Raw genomic sequence first — 17,524 nt, forward strand, 5'->3', positions numbered from 1 at the left:
AAATCTCAAGTTGCGATTTCTTCAATGCAATCGGAATTTTAGAAATCGCAACATGATTGCGATTTCTAAAATTGCGAAAAACGTGATGCATCCCAATTTTGTCAATTGCATTCGCAAACGGCCGAAAATTGTGATTCGCACCGTTTGCGAATGCAATTGACAATGATGCATGTGCCCCTAGATGCTTTAGTTTGCCCATATTAGCGATACATTTCTCTAATGCTTCTATTGTATAGTAAGTTTAAAAAAGTGGTCGAGGGAGGTGGAGCTCACTAGTAAACAGCAGCCTGAAGGAACATATAGGGCTTATCAGGCTTATCACACTGTCACAATATAGCTCAAATGATCAAGTATTTGCCCACCCACCTAGCTTCTTGTGTGTTAGTCACCTGGGTGAAACTACCCTTCACACTTAACCCCCTCCCCTCACCACACAGTACATTTATGGCAACGAAAGAATATATTAAGAAACAGCCACATATGCCTTTTAATGTCAGTTGCACTCCTTAGTCCGATGCAAAAATAAATAGGGTTAACGAAGCAAGTCACTAGTGGCAAGCATAACTGGGAGTCTAGGAAAATAAAAACAGAACTCTAACAAGTACCTTGAGCTATGAAGTCCCAATGTCCCCTTCTTGACTGACCATTTTTGCCACTTCCCATATGAGGATACCTTCAGTGGGCTATAAGTTCCGGTGCTTAATTAGCCCTCAAAAACCCTTTGGTCCTAAGGGGCAGGTAAATAGGCAAGCCTTACAGGTTCCGCCGAAGTGTCCGGACGACTTGATCACAAAATCCCCTCCTGATGCCGGACGGGCGCAAGACGGACCCGCCCTTGGCCCGGGTGCTGCCCGGGGGCGTCTAGCCCTGCAGGGGCTGACTGTCAGGCTTAGTCGATCCGGGTCTTCGGAATTGTGCTGAAGATAAAAGGGTTCCACCTCCCGACGTCCCCGGTGTCCGGCTGAAAGCATACAGATCACCAAGGCAGTCGAGCGAGGGAGGGAAAGGAAGGGGACAGCGGGGAGGGAAAGCTGTAACAACAATAGAGGTACACTAAGTATACACACCATGGACTCTATATCTATACACCATAGAATTCCTTCCTTTACCCCCAACTATAGTTTGCCTTAGATCATACCTGGAATAGGAAAAGGTGATGGCTTCAAATACCAGAAGAGATAAGGGAAATACCAGGGACCAAACCTACCATAAGGAAACAAAAAACAGGTTGAGAACACTGAAGCATTGATCATATAACGTGTAACAACTTTCCTCGCATCCTACCAGCGTTATTCAGGTATGTTCTTTGGTCCGAGGATTCCCTGTATCCCCTGTGATCTCTCTTCTGAAGTGAGACAAATTAAAAGGTTGTGGAGAAAAAACGAAGAAGTGGGTAACAAGACGTATTAATACTTCTTAATACGCAATAGTACCCTAGGATTGAATACCCAGCATTTGTACACACACAATGTTTATGTGGCTGAGCGAACAGATCCTGGAAACCATAGAGCCAATGAATAATAATGTCTCCACACGAATAACAGTACTTTACAGGAGCTTTCTCCCAGTCTCTTTCCCCAGGTCAAAAGGAAACTCCCAAAAGGAAACGAAATAAATGGTTGCAGTACATAACCTTCGATGATCCGAGTAGAATAACCACGAGAGCGGAAATCTCAATGCCCTGGAGATTCCAAATGCAAGTCTTGCCACCACACGGAAAACAACACAAGCAGAAAGTGTCTCACAGCCTGAAACGGCGGAAAGACCAAATTGCAGTGCAAGGCTCCCCACGCGCTGCTCCGCTGCAACAGAAGAGTTGAACCCAACTCAACACGGGCTACACACGAAAAATGAGTGATGAAATGCAGTTCAAACACTTACTTCATCAGTAGCAGAAGGTTCGCCACCATACCTGATTCACGGAGTGAATAATCAGCAGCGTCTGTCTCCCTCGCTGCCTGTTTATTTCCTGGTTGTGTGCGTCGCCACACGCCACGCCCCTTACGTCACGGGCATGCCGGGAATTGTAGTTTTCTGGTCTCGCGCCCTAGGGGAAATCACAGAAAAGCAGAGGCAGCGGCACACATACCATACCGATCATGACACTGACAAAGTAATGTATGCGCCTTCTGGGCGCTGCAGTAGTGATGACAATGGCACCAGGGAATCTGGGAGATGGAGTCCTGGCTCCTCACTCCACTCCCGCTCCCTCTGGCGCTAGCGTTGGGTTTTCGTACAGTCTTCCCGGCAGCAGGGTAAAATTGGTTGCACGCTGGCTGCGTTCGCAGTCTCCTGGCTCTACCTGGTTTTCCCAGGTCAACTTGTCAATAATAAAAGCTCGATGAAATATCCAAGTTTCTTAGTTTTCAGTTCTTGAAAGTCATGTGAGTGAATAGTTAAAAAAAACTAAGGAAACAGGCTCCTTAAGCACTGTTCCTCTCTTTTAAATGTCACAGATTAATAGTTAAATCCAAGCATGTAAGGAAACTTCAAGTGCAAGGTCAAAAGGTCAAAGAAATGAAGACATGGCAAGGAAGAAATGCAGGGCACATAGCTTGTCCAAGTCTCTGCCGCTGACTCAGGAATCCCCTTGAGGCCACTCTGCAGCTGAAAGGAGGAATCCCCTTGCTGGCCTATGACAGCGGGGGGAACAGGAACCTCCTGGAATGCTGAAAGTAAGCCAAGCACAGGCATGTGCGAGGCTTGTCTATTTATAGGCAAAGGGACAGGTGTTTGCAAACATGAAGCAAACCCCGGCCATCCACATGCTGGAACACAAGGTTTGCCACAGGGAAATAACAATGCTGAAACCAACAAGCATTGCTACCTACAATAAACAAGTACTGCTAAAACCGAGGACATTTAGGCTGCACATAAACACTACTCCTGCAGGCGAATGAAGAAGCAGCATTTATGGGGCTGGAAAATACACATGGGCAACCAAGAAGCCTAATGTGTAGGCACCCATAAAGCATGGCGGTTTCTGGGACTGGCGTGGTTCCCTGACATAGACAAAGTTGGACTCCTCTCTCACCCTGTCAACTCCATCTGTGATGCCAACATTCTTCTATTCTATTCTATTCTATTCTATACGGAATTTGTTAAGCGCACGGTCACCCAGGGGTTTCATGGCGCTGAAGAAAGCAGATGGTAAAAGGTAAGTGAGAGAGCAGATGGTGTAATGCCCTAACCGTACGCTTGTTTAAATAGCCAGGTCTTCAAGGCTCGTCTGAACTCTGTCAGCTTGGTGCAGCATCGGATGGACAAGGGCAAGGAGTTCCAGGTCTTAGGGGCAAGATGTGCGAAGCTGGATCCGCCGAGTCGTTTCTTTTTGAAAGTCGGCACCGTGAGGAGGGACAAATGGGTGGAGCGAAGCTCACGGGTAGGTTCATATTTGTTGATAAGTTGGTTGATGAACCTGGGGCTCTTTCCGTGGAGAGCCTTGAAGATTATACAGCCTGTCTTAAAAGTGATCCGATGGGTGATGGGGAGTGCAGTGTAGACTTCTTTTAGGATGTGCGGAGGACAGGGATCGTTGGGTGAGCCAGATTTTACTCGGTTCATTAGCTCCAGTAATTTGGGTGGTTCGATGGGGGGGATATCCTGAAGAGTGTTAGGATTTCTGCAGATATCCAAGTCGTCTATTACAGTATGGTTGATTTGGATGCTGGTTTTTATGATGTCAATTTTCTCCTTGAAGAAGTTGTTGAGCATGTTGCACATGTCCTGTGAGGCAGGTTGAGAAGGGGAGGTTCTGGTGTCATTACATAGGTCGTTGACGACTCTGAAGATTTCTTGAGATTTGTTTTTCGCGTTGGAAATTTTTTCAGAGAAGAAGGAGGCTTTGGCAGATAGGATTGATACGTTGTAGTTTTTGCGAGCTGTCTTGTAAAGTGCTCTGTCAGCGGCGAGGTAGCCGTGTCTCCACTTCCTCTCCAGTTGACGGAGTTCTAATTTCTGCTTTTTTAGGTCGGCAGAAAACCATTTGTGGGCGTCCATACGGCGGGCGCGGGAGAAATTGGTAAGGGGAGCATGATCATTGCATGCAGAGAAGAGCCATTCGGTATGTGCTTTGTCCATCAGATTGATGTCTGGACCGGGGGTAGGGATGGAGTTGGTCAGGGTGAGGAGGAAATCTTGGAGATTTAAGGATCTCCATTTCCTGACCAACCCCCCCGGAGGTGCATGGTTGTTAAGGTGACCCTGGATGGTGATCGAGAATTGCAATAAGTGGTGGTCAGACCAGATGCATGGTGATGCCATAGGGCAGGAGATGGGAATATTGCGAGACCAGATGTGGTCTAAGATATGTCCTTTTTCATGGGTGGGGATCAAGACATGTTGGTGGAGGTTTAAATTGGAGAGGAGTTCAAAAAGTTCTGTGGCGTGAGGCCCAGCTTCCGGGTCGTTGTACCAATAATTGAAATCTCCTATGACCATGACCTTGTCATAGTCGACGACTAGACCAGCTATTTGCTCAGGCAAGGAGGTAGGGAAGGAGGGCATAGAAGTAGGTGGCCGGTATATCAGTGCTAGCACCATGGTGCCAGTCTCCGTGTCGGATTTGATAACTAAGTTATCTGTGTCTGGTAGGTCTAGGGGAGGTAAGATGGAAAACCTGAGGTCTTTATGAATGATGGCGGCGACGCCTCCTCCGACTTTTCCTGATTTTCTATTAGCAGACAGAATATAATAATCTGATGGTAAAGCCGAGAGTATATCTGGCAGGGAGTCTGTAGTGAGCCATGTCTCCGTGACAAAAAGTATGTCAGGACTATCTGCAGTCAGAAGCAGGAATATATCTAGTTGGTGTTTGGCCAGGGATCTGGTGTTAAGGTAAAGGCAGCGGAGGGTCCGGGAATTAGGTTTTGGGGCAGGCTTACTGTTATTAGGTATTATAGAAGGAATAGGTGCCGATTCCTGTGAGTGATGGTGAAGGAGAATGTTACTTGCCTTAAGGCGGGCGAGAGTGGTTGGGTCCAGGGATTGAAGAGTGGGGTTGTGGAGAGAATGCAGCTCTAGGGAGGAATACCTAATAGGTTCCTCATGAAGCCTGGTCCCTGGGCCCGTCCAGGCGCGGACGGGCGCAGACGGGCTTGCCTTAGGCGCTCCCGCTGCGCTCGTCCGCTGCGCTTCCTGCCGAGGCACATGATGAAGCAGATGGAGGGGGCATGGCCTCAAGGGGGCGTGGCCTCAAGGGGGCGTGGCCTCAAGGGGGCGTGCGGCCGCTGGATGACCACAACAAACAATAGCCGCAGCAGCGCTCAATCGGCTGCGTGATAGGAGGGCGGTGAGAGAATTAGGTAAGCTTTCCAAGGTTCTTAGGTCAACACATTAAAAAGCAAGATATACAAATTACAGTGCAACAATTTTAAAAATAGCGTACCTCCAGAACCCGGCTTTCCGCCTCAGGTCTGGGAATCTGGTTTCTAACTGCGAGTTGCGAGCGGCGCCTTATATCGGGTAGGGGGCGTGGCCTCAAGGGGGCGTGGCTAGCGAGCACGCCTGCGATGGCGGCCGCTGGATGACCACAACAAACAATAGCCGCAGCAGCGCTCAATCGGCTGCGTGATAGGAGGGCGGTGAGAGAATTAGGTAAGCTTTCCAAGGTTCTTAGGTCAACCCATTAAAAAGCAAGATATACAAATTACAGTGCAACAATTTAAAAAATAGCGTACCTCCAGAACCCGGCTTTCCGCCTCAGGTCTGGGAATCTGGTTTCTAACTGCGAGTTGCGAGCGGCGCCTTATATCGGGTAGGGGGCGTGGCCTCAAGGGGGCGTGGCTAGCGAGCACGCCTGCGATGGCGGCCGCTGGATGACCACAACAAACAATAGCCGCAGCAGCGCTCAATCGGCTGCGTGATAGGAGGGCGGTGAGAGAATTAGGTAAGCTTTCCAAGGTTCTTAGGTCAACACATTAAAAAGCAAGATATACAAATTACAGTGCAACAATTTTAAAAATAGCGTACCTCCAGAACCCGGCTTTCCGCCTCAGGTCTGGGAATCTGGTTTCTAACTGCGAGTTGCGAGCGGCGCCTTATATCGGGTATGGGGCGTGGCCTCAAGGGGGCGTGGCTAGCGAGCACGCCTGCGATGGCGGCCGCTGGATGACCACAACAAACAATAGCCGCAGCAGCGCTCAATCGGCTGCGTGATAGGAGGGCGGTGAGAGAATTAGGTAAGCTTTCCAAGGTTCTTAGGTCAACCCATTAAAAAGCAAGATATACAAATTACAGTGCAACAATTTTAAAAATAGCGTACCTCCAGAACCCGGCTTTCCGCCTCAGGTCTGGGAATCTGGTTTCTAACTGCGAGTTGCGAGCGGCGCCTTATATCGGGTAGGGGGCGTGGCCTCAAGGGGGCGTGGCTAGCGAGCACGCCTGCGATGGCGGCCGCTGGATGACCACAACAAACAATAGCCGCAGCAGCGCTCAATCGGCTGCGTGATAGGAGGGCGGTGAGAGAATTAGGTAAGCTTTCCAAGGTTCTTAGGTCAACCCATTAAAAAGCAAGATATACAAATTACAGTGCAACAATTTTAAAAATAGCGTACCTCCAGAACCCGGCTTTCCGCCTCAGGTCTGGGAATCTGGTTTCTAACTGCGAGTTGCGAGCGGCGCCTTATATCGGGTAGGGGGCGTGGCCTCAAGGGGGCGTGGCTAGCGAGCACGCCTGCGATGGCGGCCGCTGGATGACCACAACAAACAATAGCCGCAGCAGTGCTCAATCGGCTGCGTGATAGGAGGGCGGTGAGAGAATTAGGTAAGCTTTCCAAGGTTCTTAGGTCAACCCATTAAAAAGCAAGATATACAAATTACAGTGCAACAATTTTAAAAATAGCGTACCTCCAGAACCCGGCTTTCCGCCTCAGGTCTGGGAATCTGGTTTCTAACTGCGAGTTGCGAGCGGCGCCTTATATCGGGTAGGGGGCGTGGCCTCAAGGGGGCGTGGCTAGCGAGCACGCCTGCGATGGCGGCCGCTGGATGACCACAACAAACAATAGCCGCAGCAGCGCTCAATCGGCTGCGTGATAGGAGGGCGGTGAGAGAATTAGGTAAGCTTTCCAAGGTTCTTAGGTCAACCCATTAAAAAGCAAGATATACAAATTACAGTGCAACAATTTTAAAAATAGCGTACCTCCAGAACCCGGCTTTCCGCCTCAGGTCTGGGAATCTGGTTTCTAACTGCGAGTTGCGAGCGGCGCCTTATATCGGGTAGGGGGCGTGGCCTCAAGGGGGCGTGGCTAGCGAGCACGCCTGCGATGGCGGCCGCTGGATGACCACAACAAACAATAGCCGCAGCAGCGCTCAATCGGCTGCGTGATAGGAGGGCGGTGAGAGAATTAGGTAAGCTTTCCAAGGTTCTTAGGTCAACCCATTAAAAAGCAAGATATACAAATTACAGTGCAACAATTTTAAAAATAGCGTACCTCCAGAACCCGGCTTTCCGCCTCAGGTCTGGGAATCTGGGAGTCTTCTAAATATTGGTAACAATTTTGGGAAAGCTTTGGGAATATCCATGTCCCAATTAAAACACGCAAATGAAAACCACAGCTTCAGTACCCTAGTAACCTAAAGATCTTGCTGAAAATAAATAATCCAAATGCAGACAGGAAAGAAAATGGAAGAAAAACAACATTCCTGATGACCTCATGATACTCCACACATGATCCTCCAGAAATCATGCAGACAGCTCATCACAATGGCTAAAGCAAAGCACTATACCAACACCATAACTGAAGTCACCAACAGAGCAAGCAATCAAGCACTACATCAACACCCTGTTGGACGCAGCTATACCTCATTCCACAGAAAAGTTCAGTGCCAGCAGTGTGGTGCTTTTCAGTCAAAAATTATAGAAAATCCGGTAGCATGTCAACATCGCCAAGCCTTTTGCCTCATTTTGACGTAGGATTTCACAATGGTCATCCTTGAAAGCCCTATCTCTTGCTGATATCACCGATGTACTCCACTCCCTCAAAGCCACTTCACACTTGTCAATTGCTTCTTCACTTAAGACTCGCCCTAGAAACTCCAAGACAGGCTAGATTCTCCCACTTACAAAGAAAGCAACACTAGACCTCTAGGACCTCAACAACTACCAGCTTATCACTCAACTACCATTCACCTACAAGATAATTGAAAAATCTTTGTTCATCTACAAGATCACATTAATGCTAACATCTACTGTACGACTACCGGCCTGAATTCAGATTACTGTGCTGAATGGAGACAGCTACCTTGCACATTGTAATGATGCCCTCCTTACCACCAATGAAGTTGACTCTGCCTCCTGATATTGCTGGACCTCTTAGCTGCCTAAAACACAGTTGACCATCACACCCTCTTGTGCATTCTGGAGTCGTAAATGGGATTCTTCAGCAGTGTTCTTCAATGGTTGTCCTTCTACCGTTACAACCGACTCCGGTTTGTTCACATGGGGATACCCAGGTCCATAAAGATCACTATTGCCTGCTGAGTACCCCAGGACTCCATACTGTTTCCTGTGCCAGCCTCTACATGGAGCTACCTTGCACTCTACTCACAGATAACGCCATGAAGATTCACCAATATGCAGACACAAAACCATGAATGAAATTCTCCTCTGCTTCAGACATCCAACATCTGAAGCACTGCTTACACTTCATCCAGATGTGAAAGTCCAGCAGCTACCAGAAGCTCACCCCAAACTCCCTGTATGCCTCCACATTTTTCCTGTCAATTAGTCTTGCTATTCTGTTAATATGAAGGCAATAAACATATGCACTTCTTGCAATACCTTTTGTCTAGACATTTAGGCCAGATGTTTAAAGCTTTTTTTCATTCGCACTAATTGAGAGGGTTAGAAGCCCCACTCAAACAATAAACACAATCTTTGTCAGGCCGAACCACGGAAGTCAGTGCATTTATCCATGTTTAACCATCTAGTACCTATGCATAAAGCAGTCAGGCTTAACTTAGAGACATGTGTAAAGTATTTATGCAGCACACTAACCGTAATAAAGTGCAAAATACAACAAAAGTAAAATCCCAACCCTATTTAGAAACATAGAGAAATGTTTAATAAATAAAATGACCCCCAAATAATCACAATCCAATCAGTGGAACTGAAAATATAATATTTCCATGTAAAATAGTGCCAAAAAGCAAAAAGCCCCAACTGCAGACATCTGGTCGTGCTGGACCGAGATAAAGTCAAAAGTTCAGGTTGACTGCGATTAAGCACAGGCCAGATACAGGACCGAGTCTGCCTTACTGGGAGTTATCCCTTTTTGTCTTTTGGGCTGTGGTGTAACATTTACTCCACTCTGCAAAGGTTCTGGTGAGCTGCTGACCAGGAAATGTGAGGTGCTGCAATGCAAAGTTGGGCTGCATCATGTTGTGCCAGTTCTAGTAAAACTGCAATCAGAAGCTGAGAGGGCCTACAATCCACTGCAACGTCCTGTGTTGCACTGCGTTGGTTCCAGGGAAGCTGCCGATCAGGAGCTACAATGTTCTGCAATATGAGGTCCTATATCGAGCTGCGTCACTTTGTGCCGGTTCCGGTTCCAATGAACCCTTAGAAACACCAGCAGTAGCACACTCTGTCTCCAGCCAATGGCCCAGGAACTAGAATACACATTTTTGCAGGTAAGAGCTCACTCCCAAAGATGCCAGCCTAGGGGATCAGGTCAGATCTAGTTAGGTCTGGTTACCTGGGAAGTAGAAGAGGCCTCTGGAAGCGTACGTGTCACTGTAAATCAGACAGGTGGTCATCCAATTTATTTATTTATTTTTATTTATTTATTGAATTTATAGAGCGCGCAATCACCTGACAGGCATCCTGGCACCCTTGCAGTCACTCTTGGTAGCCTGGGATCAAGGTAAATAGATCCAATGTTCCCTCTTCAGACACCAAGGCAGTCTTCAAGCATCAGGCTGGTCCTTCTGGCAGTAGGACAATCCTTCTTCTGAATCTTCCACAGATCCAGGTGTGTTCTGATGAGTGGTTCTAAGAGTCCTATTTTTATACCTGTGCCAGCCTTTCTGTGGGGAATTCCCAGGAATACTGCCAAAACTAGTCCTGGTCAGTTCCTCCCCTTCCCATGGTCCTGGCTTCAAACTGTCTGATGTGACAAAGGCAGTGCAGGCCCGTTGTGAGGTTCCTTTGTGTGTGATGTGAACAAGCTCCTTTGAAATATAATCACGGCAGGGTACAGCTCCTCCCTAGCCTTCCTGCTAGGAAGACCCTCTCACAGCTGCACCCAGGTCCCATTTTTCACTCTCTGAGCATTCCTGATGGGGAGCCATTAAAAGACAAAGGAAGCCGGAAAACTCATAGAAAGGTTTAAGAAACTTAGGGCAGGAAAATGCTAACTTTAAAAAAATACATTTTTGAAATTATAATCTAAAATCCGACTTTACCATTAAAGAACATTTTCAAATACAATTCTATTAAGTGTAAACATCATTTCTCTCTCTGCTCCCAATCTTAAATTAGCAATTATTACTTGAAATAATGTAACATAGAGTTAGCCTATGGGAGAGATAGACCTTACAACAGTGAAAGATGACGTTAGGAATAAACCTAAACACACCTCTACTTTTTAAACACAAGGGGCCTCATTTATGAGGTTTTGCCATAGGGCAGCGCAGCAGGCCTTCCTGCTGCGCTTCCCTTCGACAAAAGAAAAGGGCAGGAATGAGCCTATCCATAGGATGCAGCACATTCCTGTCCATTTCCCCTGCGTCGGCGCACAAATGGGCTGCTGTGCCCCAACGCAGGCACCTTTGCACCATGGTACAAGGGTGCCTGTGTTGCGGGGATGATTATTTTTGTACAGGAAGGGAAACATTTCTTTACAAAAATAATAACAAGAGGCTATAAGAATATTTCTCCTCTCTGCTCCTCCCTTACGCCTCCCCTGGGGAGGCTTAAGCATTTGGCACTGCCTCAGATTTACAATTTCTCGTAAGTTTGGGGCAGTGTTAAAAGGCCATGGATGTTTCTGGGAACGCCCCCAGCGACACCCATTGCACACCCCTTTAATGCAGAACACTGCGTTAAAGGGACTGATATTTATCAGGCAGCATTAAGCCAAAGAAAGTGGCTTAGGCTGCCTAATAAATATCACGCAGGCTTCTGCTCCACGGAACGTCACAAAAAGTGACATTCCGGAGGCACAAGGAGTCACATAAATGAGGCCTAAGGTGTCCTTCCCTATGAACCTTTAGGACCTATCTTGGGGTGGCTTATAGGTATTAAAAAAGAAAGGTTTAGGTCTGAAAAAAGATTTATTTTGCCAGGTGGGAATGGTAGTGTACTACAGGCTACAGTGGCAGGCCCAAAAAAGGCAACTTTAGAAGATGGCACAAGAAGTGCTGCAGCTCATTACCAGCATTTAATTTACAGACCCTGGGTACAGTTAGTTCCGTTTACTAGGGACATGCCAATAAATTAAATATACCAACTAGGTGTAAGCCAATTTTACCCTTGTTTTAGGGTGAAGCACACACACTTCACAACTATTTATCATGGGAAACGTGCACACAGTCCTAAAACCCAACATAGAAGAGAAAAGGCAAAAATCAGGGGTGACCATGCAGAAAGGGCCAGGTCCAATACATGTCCTGGATGATTTATTCAGAGAGGGAGAAGATGTGATGTACTTGTCTGAGCTGCCAGCCTTGGAATTTGGGAAGAGGGGAACCAGCTTCCAGTCTTGGTGTTGGTTCGATGTCCTGTGACTGTGGGCAAATCACTCTACCCACTTGTACATAAAAAAAATAATCTGACCTTCTGTAATGTAGTCTGGTGCTCATGAGCTTCGTTTTTGCTATGTAAAACAGCGTAAAGAAGTTGTTCAAATACCGTCATGATTCAATCATGCTATCTGAGGGAAACCGGTATGAACATTTGTACGGCAAAATCTAATTAAAAAAACACAAATTATTATCGAACACTTATCTATATAAGCTTATTGTGAATGCACAGGTTATAAGGGAGCGGTATATTAAAGACCCAGGCAATTTCTCTTTTCTGATCATCTTCTAACATTGTCACTGTTTTCCTGTGTCTTAAACTATCCTTTTAAAATCTTGCTTAAAGTGTGTAACCGATTAGTTAGGCCTACGAGACAAAAGGGAGTAAATCGCTGAAAGTTAGTTTCTTACATTTTAAGGAATGATGCTGGGTGACTGAAAGGTCTTAGTTGTACACAAAACATGATATGTGATCATTAGCTACCAGATACTTATAACTGAGAACCATCTCAGTTTCTTTAGGTTCTTTAAAAACATTTTTTATATTCTCTCTGCCTTAGATGTACTAAAGTAATCTGAGTCCATGCTATTTCTTCAAATGACATTATCTTTCTCATCTCTATCAAATTTTTCAGAAATTTTCCTAGAATGTAGATCTGAACAACATTAACATATTATCAAGCCCTTTGTTTAGTCACTCTCAATATTTTTGTAATAGATTCACAAAATAATTTGGCAGCATGTTCGTTTTTTCGATTCTATTACCACATTATACTATTTTTACCAATCTCCTAAATCACTATGCGTTTAGAATGTTCCCCTGTTACAAACAAGAATTTAAATATTTAGCTGTACATTTTTATATTGTCAATTTGGGCAGCGGTCATCAGCTACATAGGCCGGAATCCCACCTCTTTTTTTTTCTTTTTTTTTTTTACTCTTATACTTTTCCTTTGTCCAGGCAATTACTCTACTCTTGGAGGGATTACATTTATGTGTCTGCTAGAAGGGCCTTCCTCTTTTACTGCCCGGGACATTTAGAGCTTGCCGGGGAGGGTGGGTGCACGTTCTGGGCGGAGGGAGGATGATCCCTGTCACTCTATGAGATTTGAGATTTCCTCAACCAAGGTGGGGTAGCCACATTGCTGATGGAGCCTGCGCCAGTGGTCATTCATTGCCTGCATCCCATCCATCATAACACAGATATCTTGAAAGCATTAGGAAGATTTCTGTATTTAGGTTGTGCCTCCCTGTTCGGGTCTGGCATGGTAGGGATTGCTGACCTGGGCATGGAAAATGAACAGAGACTTACATATTCAGGAAGTAAAGGCCATGCACATCAAGTGCATTGTGTTTTAAGTAACCCTGAGCGGTCAACTACGCTTCGCTCGCGAAGTTTAAGCAGGTTGTGCTACTTCGCACTACCCGAATTGCATGTAGCACAGTGCAAAATCGTAGTTGGCATGCTTTTGCTAGCTCACGGTCCTCAACGTCAAGTTGGCGACTGTGAGCGAGCAAAATGACATCCCGGCGAGACTTTTTCCTCGTCCGTGATCGACAACATCAAGTTGGCGATCACGAATGAGGAAAATAAACCTCCCGGCAAGATTCTCAATGTGGGGAGGTCAGGTTTCTCATTGCGAGTGATCGTGTATGTTTGCGACCGGTTGCGATGAGAAACTACCAGTCCTCGTTGAGAAAGCTGATGCTCGAGTAAAAATCTACTCGAGCGGCAGAAAACGTCAGCTCGCACTGTGCGAGATGCCGTTTTCAATGATTGCACAGTGCGGACAAGCATCCGGCACTGTGCAATCATCACGAACAGCACACTACGCAGTTCGCGTAGTGCTACACTTATCTCGCGTAGTGCGAAGTGCACTTCGCGTAGCTACGCATAGCTCAACTACGCGAACTACACCCAGGGTTAGTTTTGAGAGATGAGTGTTTCTATCAGTTGAGTAAAGATGGATCTCCTCTGCCACAGTAGCCCAGGTGTACTGCATGCTAGGGTCTTATTGACTCCCTAAGACTCCTTGTTCCATATCAGATGAGTATAAACCATTTGAAGGATGTGAGACCAAAAGATTATTGACAAGAGAGAATTGACTCAAAGCTCCATTTTCAATTCACACTTTCCTTATGATGATCGGTGCTGAGATGACAACTGAAATGGTTTTTGGTTGGGACAACTCATTTGTCTCCAAGAGCTAGCGAGATGGTTCAGACTACAGAAGACGTCCAATCGCATCTGCTATAAAGGAATGATCAGCAAGGGCAAGGCATCTCTGGACCTCAATGGGAAAGCCCTTGTATTCTATTGTGGTACAGGACTCCGACAAATATAAAGTGGAGATTCTCAGGCAGCTACAGGATGGTACCAGCTACATGAAACTGCGTGGTGACCCCACCAAAGAACTTGCTGAAGAGATCCTGACAGTCACTCAAAAAGGCAGAGATCTTGGCTTCGTGAGTGACCTAGAATTTGGATACTTGAACCAGACGGACCCCCGCTTACCCACCATATATTGTCTACCGAAGATTCACAAGAGTATGCAGGACCCCCCCGGACGACCCATAGTATCCGGATGCGGTTCCATCCTTGAACCACTCTGCAGGTACATCAATTTTTTCCTGAAACCCATTGCTGAAGAAACTGTGACCTATCTGCGTGACACCACCCAGACCATCAATCTCTTGGAAGGCCAACAATTTGACCCCCTGACTCAGCTGCTTGTTACTTGTGATATAGTCTCACTCTACACGAGTATCCCACAAATGCAGGCGTTGAATGTGATGCAACTTGCACTTGATAGACGGCCAGCACCGACGGCAGTACCTACAGAGTTCATTCTTTCCTTGCTAACCATCGCCATGACCAAGAATTATTTCTTCTTCCAGGGCAACTTCTACCTTCAGACGAAGGGAGTCGCCATGGGGGCAGCCTTTGCGCCTGACCTGGCGATAATCTATATGGACGACTTCGAGCATCGGTATATTCTTAATACCTGCAACCCATACCGTGACCAAATACTTCTGTTACGCAGATATATCGATGATGTGCTGATGATATGGGCAGGTACCAAGACTGATCTTGATTTATTCCATCAATGGCTTAATCAGCAGAGCCTCGATATACAATTCACCCTGCAATCTGACAACAACAAAATTGACTTTCTGGACATAACCATCTTCCACGAGGATAACCGACTACTGACTACATTGTACCGAAAACCTGCGGAACGCAATTCACTTTTACAGTACGATAGTCACCATCCCCGTGCCCTGAGGGACAACCTACCGGTAGATCAATTCTTCAGGATACGGCGCAACTGCACCAAGAAGGATGATTACTTTTTGCAATCCACAGACCTGAGTACAAGACGCCTGAAAAGAGGCTACCCCCGCAGACTCATTAAAAAAGCACAGAAGCGGGCTTGGTATAGTCCGCGTGAGAGCCTACTAGCAGCACAGTCCAAGGATGAAGAAAAACAGCAGAGGATGATATGTGTAACCACTTTTTGCACTCAGAGTAACCTAATTTGTAAAATTGTGAACACACATTGGACTCTAGTATCTGACGAGATCGACCAACGTGATCCTCCCATGCATGCTTTTAAAAGAGGAAAGAGCATTCGCGACCATGTAGTATGTTCCTTCTTGGACACCCCGGAACAGCCCACTCTGAGAACAATGTGGAATTTACCACCAGTGTTGGGTCATTTCAAATGCGGACAGTGTAAGGCCTGTGACACAACTACCCAAACACAACAATTTGTATACCGACAACATACCATCAATCTCAAGTCGCTTACGAACTGCAACACTAGCTGTGTCATTTATTGCATCACGTGTCCCTGTGGATTAGCATATATAGGCCAGACGCAACAAAAAATAAAGGCACGCATTCTACCACACCATAGTCGGATTAGATGTGAGGTCCTTGGGGCTCCTTTAGTTGACCATTGTAAAACACACAAACATACACCGGGTGATCTGAGGTGGGTGGTCCTTGAAAAGGTCACTTTAGGGCCGAGAGGAGGAAATGTATCAGGAATTCTCAACCTCAGGGAGAGCAAATGGATGGTGTTACTTGACACGATCCTTAGTGGCCTCAATGAGCAGGACTCAAGCTATGCGCAATTACCCTGTCTGTATTGAACAATGTTTGTAACTGTTGGGTTGTATGTTTTCATCTCTTTTTCCCACAGAACAAGGCACAGACCAAGACACAGAAGCTTTGTCATTACAGCAATTTTTTGTGAATGTTTCAATTTTTTGTGAATATTTGAATTGTTCACATGTTTATTCATCACCATCTCATGCCACATTAAAATGAGGCATCTGTCGAATATCTGCTTCTATCAATTTACTTTGTAATATGGTGTAAACTAACCATTCGGTTACCTAACCTCACCTATCAAAATGCTATATTTTATAGTAATCGTGTCTGGCAATAGTAGGTCCCTTTTCTAATAACACACTCTCAATACGACCCGAAACACTAGTCTTTTCTCACTGGCCGCGCGTCACCAGCATCTAGCTGCTGCATGCGCGCGCGCCGTTTACAAAAACTCAACCACGCCAGGGAGCGGCTGTACCTTTGACCGAGTTGCTGGGCTCAACTAATCCTTTTCGCGATAAGAATGCCATGTGAATCCCATCGCTTCTTAATATATGGCCCTCATGAACAAGACCCTGACAATTCGCATTATTTACAGATTAATACACGGCAAACCGCATCCTTGGGGTTCGTCACGAAATTATCTTGTGGACATTGCCACTGACGGGCCTTGGATAGGTAAATATTCCGCCAATCTAGTGCATTTTATGGGTGTCACAGTGTAACAGTACTCTTCTTGATACAAGAAAGACATATATTCTCAAGCGACCCCGTCCTATGTTTTAGCGTGACATAGTCTTTCCGCCCCATTGATGATGGTAATCTTCCTTCAACTCGAATGTTTTGGACACGGGATGGGTTTTGATTATGGTTTAATCTCGGTACGTGTCCTGATTGATCACCTCAGAATCAGGCAATTTACTAGCCATGTAATGAGTATGGGTATTTTCTTCTAACTAGACTCTTAGACGTATGAATCTTTTTAACCCGGACGGGTAGACACAATAAGGAACGGGTCACAGTTTAGTACACATGACCCGGGTTGGCTCACTGTGTATCTAGACTATGTTCCACCAGTTGGATATATGTGATGCGGATTCTTTTTGTTTCAATAATTAAATATCAACACATTATTTTTAATGTTTTGCCTCTGTATGTATGTGTTGTATGAACTTTTTCCCCTTTTTGTGTTTTATGATAGACATGGTTCATTTATTTATCCAACCCTTTTTGGGACGAATTAATTATTAGTATGCCACCCTTCCCATTCACAGGTACAACTCCATGCTCACCCTCAAGAGGAGCCTGCCGGCCCTTATATGAAATATCCTTACTTTAAAAGTCTTTTCAGTAATTAACCTATGGCAGATTAAGTCATTTAAAACTATTTAACTCACGGTTTGTCATTCTAAACTTCCCCTTTTTAACCTTAGGTGCCCCCTTTCACATCACGTCCTGATGAAGACCCCACTGTAAGGTGCAACCAACCTACACACACCAGGGGTCGAAACGTTGACTGTTTTAAATGTGACCTACCCAATTTTCAACAATAGATTAATCATTGTGTTACATTGTCATGTATTCCTATAGGTTCTGAATCGATCCCCCTATTCCTGACCCTATTCTAGTTAAACAAACCAACAAGTTAGCTAGCAGTCAGCC

General features: G+C 45.9%; 1 protein-coding gene across 1 annotated transcript in view; it reads left to right on the forward strand.

The window, feature by feature from the left end:
* Window positions 1-17,524, forward strand: part of SGCZ (sarcoglycan zeta) — a 4,560,311-nt gene that overhangs the window by 3,712,118 nt on the left and 830,669 nt on the right. The gene's annotated exons all lie outside the window — the stretch shown is intronic.

This window comes from Lissotriton helveticus, chromosome 2_2 (genome assembly GCF_964261635.1).
Source record: "Lissotriton helveticus chromosome 2_2, aLisHel1.1, whole genome shotgun sequence".
Taxonomy (NCBI): domain Eukaryota; kingdom Metazoa; phylum Chordata; class Amphibia; order Caudata; family Salamandridae; genus Lissotriton; species Lissotriton helveticus.